At 37.3% G+C, this 5,664-nt stretch overlaps 1 pseudogene; it reads left to right on the top strand.

Moving 5' to 3' along the window:
- The first annotated feature begins 3,614 nt into the window (after window positions 1-3,614).
- On the top strand, window positions 3,615-4,554 carry LOC139682603 (olfactory receptor 10C1-like; annotated as a pseudogene).
- The last annotated feature ends 1,110 nt before the right edge of the window (window positions 4,555-5,664 follow it).

Below are 5,664 nucleotides of genomic sequence, written 5' to 3'. Positions count from 1 at the left end.
GCGTGCACAGTAGAGGGTTCTTACAAATTTATAACACTACACAATTATCATTATCTAATGGGTACATACCACCCAAAAACCTTTTGCCCCAGTACCAATTTCAGAACTGCCCTGTTGGAGCATCCCCCTCCCCCCACCCCCAAAGGTTTCTGGGCAGTTCTATCTTGTTTTGACTAGGTATTTTATTATTCCAATCCAGATGCATGTGTCCCAAACAAGACATCCTTGCTGAAATCTCTTCTTTGAAAAGACTGTTAAGCAGAAGTTCAAGAATGTGGCACAAAGTGTGAGAAACTGTTAGAAACTGTTAGGGGCTACTTCAAGAGTGAGAAACTATATAGATATAGAAAAACCTACAAATACATAAAGTATTAAAATCTACAAATATAGAAAATTCCCAAGGCATCAGTAGCAGTACAAATTCTGTTACTTTTGCATTGGGGTTTTTTTGTTTCTATCACATTTCTGAACATCCCTAAAATAAAATAAATATAAATTAAATATAACACTGGACATCTAAAATGCAGAATTGATTATTGCTAGACATTAAAAAAACAAACAAACAAAAAACCCCAAACAAAAACAACCCCCAAAAACAAACCCCAAAGAATTCCCAAAATGGCTTTCTTAAAAAACAATGTCTGGGTTCTTATTTATCTGGTAGACAGATATCTGAAACAGTTTAGCAATGCTTTTCTCTAGAAATGTCTGATGCATCCCACATTGCAATTTCAAACCTTACTGTAACAAATAAGATAATGGCATGTATAATATAATTACCATACCCAGAGTTTAATAGATCAATTTCTTAATCTTTTATTCAGAGAAATAATTATGATGAAGAATTCATCCATATTAATTTCAAATCTTTTTAATCTGACTTTTTGACTCTACTGTAGTCATTTATGATAGTTAAAATCAATGGAAATGGAAATAGGGATTTACCCAGCTAATTTATACACTTCTCTTTAGAGGAGAAGAATGAGTTTTTGCAATTATTTATTTTACAATATTGACAATAAAGTGACTATAAAGGAAAGATAGGCTAATTAGTTTGAACTAAATGCTTGAGTCATTTGCACTTACAAAGAAATCTAGCCTCACTTGAACTTCTTAATATTTCCTCCCAGGTTTCCAACGATCACTGGATTACAAGTTTGCTCTTGACTTTCTTCTTATCTGCACTTATAAATGGGCATGAGACCAAGGGGTGGATTTAATCATAGACATTATTGCCCAGGTTATCCACGACTGTGAAACCTGTGCTGCTATTAAGCAGGAAAAAAGGTTGAAGTCCCTCTGGTATGGCAGACACTGGGACAAATATAAATAGTGGAGAAGCCTGGCAGGTTGACTGCATCACATTGCCACAGACTAGCCAAGGTAAGTGCTATGTGCTTACCATGGTAGAAGCGACCACCGTATGGTTAGAGACGTATTTGGTACCACATGCAATGGCACGTAATACTATTTTGGGCCTTGAGAAGCAGGTCCTGTGGAGGCATGGCACTCCAGATCGCATTGAGTCAGATAATGGGACTCATTTCAAGAACAATCTGGTGTTCACTTAGGCACTGGAGCATGGTATTGAATGGGTATGTCACATTCCATATCATGCACCTGCTGCTGGAAATGTTGAGAGGTGCAATGGACTGTTAAAAACAACTCTGAAGGCACTAGGTGAAGGAACTTTCAAGAACTGGGATAAGCATTTAGCCAAGGCAACCTGGTTGGTTAACACTAGAGGTTCTGTCAATCAAGCTGGTCCTGCCCAAGCAGAATCCCTCCACACGGTAGATGGAGACAAAGTTCCAGCGATTCACTTGAGAGGCATGCTAGGGAAATCTGTTTGGATTACTCCTCCGTTGGGCCAAGACAAACCCATTCACTGGATTCTTTTTGCTCAAGGGTCTGGAAATACCTGGTGGGTAATGAGAAAAGATGGCGAGATCCAGTGTGTGCCCCAAGGCAACTTAGCCTTGGGGAAAAACTAATTATGTGCTTTGAGTTGTGTTTTGCAGGAAACCAGACACCGGATGAGAAAGACCCAAACAAAGCTGATACTGGTATCCCATGATGTCCAACCATAAGACAGCCCTAACCCATGAACCAGTCCTGAACTCGGAGTTGTGACTATAACCAAAAGGTGAAAGATCCAAGCTGGATTGGTGCTGGTGTTAATCCTTGATGACAAGACATTTATCTCAAGGGACTACATAAGGACTATATATATATGTATATATGCGTGGAATATAGCGAACGCGAGAATACAAGGAGTGTGTGGAAAAGACTAGTGTGGAATAAGGGGTGGAGAATGTGATGGGTTTAATCCAGGCTTCCTTAGTAACCAGTTGCAACTAGGGAAGTGGGCATTACATAAGTATTCCACACGTGTTTTCCAAGTATCAGATTCTGGTATACTGTAAAGAATAAGATGATTTAAATTTTGAAAGTGTCTAAATCTCCCCACAGAATACAAGTATACTCTAGATGACTGACTGGCCGAGACCACTACAAGGCTAACAGTTTTATTAAAGTGACTTGTGTATCACTTGTAACTGTCAGCATTCCATCCCTATCTCAGCAGGATTTATAGCCCCATATGAATGTGAACTGTACATCTGCTTTGTATTCAAATTTTGTTGAGAAAGCATAATTATGAATAACCTATGTGACTACTCTGTCATTAATTTGGCAGTATTATGAGGTGACAGTAATTGCTTCAAGATCAAAGACAGCTCTTGATATACAGGAGAACTTCTGGATTTATATAGAAGTGTATTTCAAGTTACTTGAAAATGGTGTTTGTGAATCAACCAATATATGTACATCACACTTAGCAACCAACCTGTGAGTAACAACTATTTCTTATTGCTCTATATGTAGTATATAGTGCTGGGGATAAACATCTCTCCTGCTTCACTGCGGAATACTCACAGAAGACTGTTTTCCTAGAGACCTCATGATTTCTGATTTTTTTTCTTCCTCTTCTTCCACCACACTCTCCACAAGGTATCTTCAGAATACATGACTGCCATAAGCTGTGGATCTCACAAGTAAATCCTCATGCATACAAAGCCTGTCTTTAATGGCCCTTTAACCCTTTTCATGCTGTACAGCCTAGCCATAAGTACAATCATGCGATGCTTTGGGCCAATTGACATTGGGTGCAACAACCATTCCCTAGAGTAGATCACTTAAATAACAGAGAAATTACCTTTGTTATATTCAAATGTTGTTACTGATGCTGTTGAAACTTGATCTTCTGATTAGTCCATAAAAAGATACCTGCTATTTTTTTTTCTTGTTCTGCAGGGTGAAAATGATAGCTGAGCATCTGAAGACCAGTAAATATGCAAACTTTGAAAAGAAAATTCAGTCAAAAAGAGAGGCAAAAATATATGCTTAAGATCACATTATTTTCTTTAGAAATTTTTATATTCTGTTCACAAGACCTGTTCATAATCTTGTTAATTTCTAAATTCTATTCATCCTTTTGCCTATTCAATCAGGCAGATATATTTGGATTGTCAATTTTCCTGTGCATTTACAACTTCATAAACTACTGAGTGGTAAAACAAGGAGAGAATATTTCTACTAGGTACCAAAGAGAAATGATTCTTGGGAACCTCAGTGAAGTGAGTGAATTCAGACTCCTGGGTTTTTCTGAAGTCTTTCATTTGCATCCTTTGCTCTTTCTAGTTTTACTGTCTCCTTATATTCTCACCTTGATGGCTAACATAGTGATTGCTTCGATAATAATGGTGATAACACCCTTCATACCCCTATGTATTTCTTCCTCACTCAGCATTCCTGTTTGGATATCTGTTGTTTGTCAGTGATTATCCCAAATATTCTTGAGAATCTGATGATGGGAACAATAGCTGTCTCCAAGGCAAGATGTGCAATGAAAATATTTTTCTTCCTTTTCTTTGGAGTTGTTGAATGTTTTCTCGTAGTTGCCATCTCCCTTGATCGTTATGTGGCAGTATGCCACCCCTTCCATTACACTACCATCAGGAACAGTAGAGTCTGCAAAAGCCTAGTTGCTGGAATTTTTGTTTGCTGAACTCCTGAAGGCTTGGTATACACCATCATAACATTGAGCTTACCCTTCTGTGGTTTTACCATCAACCACTTTTTCTGTGAGATTCAACCCCTCTTGGACCTGCTTTGTGGTAACACTTCCCCAAGTGAAATTCAAGTCAGTGTGGTGGCTGTCTTTGCTATTTTGTGTCCCTTCTTGCTGATCATTTATTCATATATTTGCATAATTTCCACAATTTTTCAGATGCCATCAGTTGAAAACCAGCAGAAAGTGTTTTCTACTTGCTCCTCACACCTTTTAGTTGTGACTCTGTCTTATGGTACAGCAAGCTCCATGTATTTGCAGCCAAAATACACCTATTCTGCATCTATTGATAGATTCCTCTCACTTTCTTATTCTGTAGTGATTCCTTTATTGAATCCTATGATCTATAGCTTGAGGAATGAGGAGGTGAAAGGAACCCTGATAAAAAAAAATGGAGAAAAACTAATTTAGTGTGGAAATGATATAGAATATCTGCAATGTTTCAGGTGGTTTTAAGTAGTATTTTTCACTGTAATTTCTTGTTCGGTAAAGGTAATTTCCAGATAATTCCCAAGAACACTTCTGCTTTTGGGGAGGAAAGAGGAAGAGTGAAGATGTTCAGCCGTAAGAGAGAGTGTTAGAACTTAAGAGAGAGTGTTAGAAACTATCTTAGGATTCTGAAAGGAAAATTCTTCCATACACTTAAGAAATTCTTAACTAAATAAACCTTTTTATCTCTTTTGCTTTTCCTTGCTATTTGTCAGAAACCAAAATTGTGTTTTGCTTGTTTCTGACTTTTGAATGAAAGAGTAATGTTCAAGATCCTGATTTTACTGAAAGAACTGAGAACAATAAATTTTCATCAATTTGAATTTATTTCCTGAAAATGTTTAGTAAGTTTCTTTGGGGAAAGGAGGAGATATAATTCAAGTTATAATACAGAGCACAGGAAATTTCTGAGTACTGATTATGAATCTGAGATTGTTATTGAAAAAAAAACCCAACTGTGTGCAAAACTGCATTTCTGCCTCAAAGATATTTCTTTAATTTTAGAGTAATTGTTTTTAATATTTTAAACCTAGTCTAGGCTAATTTTTTTACATATGAAGAACAGACTATTTTGGACAGAATTTGGATCAAAATCTGTTATTTTATACATGGTTTTTGCCTTTAAAATTTCTATTAGAGGTTGTTATGACATGTTATTAGGGCATATTGCTATATATTATATATTTATTCACTAGAAAGCTTTGCACTCCCTGACTGAAAAGGTAGGATTCACATGCCCTAATTTAAGTGTATGAAGGTGTGCTGGTTTAAAGGTGAACCAGCAGGGGAAATGAACTCACCACGAGAGAAATTATAAGTCAGAGCTAAAATTTAATAATAATATTACAATAACAACACTGACACACAAGGGAAATTGCTTTCAACTCACAAAACCCCAGCAGTATAACCCAGTGTCCTGGGGCACAAACCCAAGGGGGTTTGTTTGCCCTTGTGCTGAGACCCCCCTGTGGTTTCCCCAAGTCCAGAGCAAAAGGAAAAGAAAAACCTGTTGGTGCAGGCGAGGGCTGTGGTCTGGGCGAGAG

Source organism: Pithys albifrons, chromosome 25 (assembly GCF_047495875.1).
Source record: "Pithys albifrons albifrons isolate INPA30051 chromosome 25, PitAlb_v1, whole genome shotgun sequence".
NCBI lineage: Eukaryota > Metazoa > Chordata > Aves > Passeriformes > Thamnophilidae > Pithys > Pithys albifrons.
This window is presented reverse-complemented; position numbering and strand designations above follow the sequence as displayed.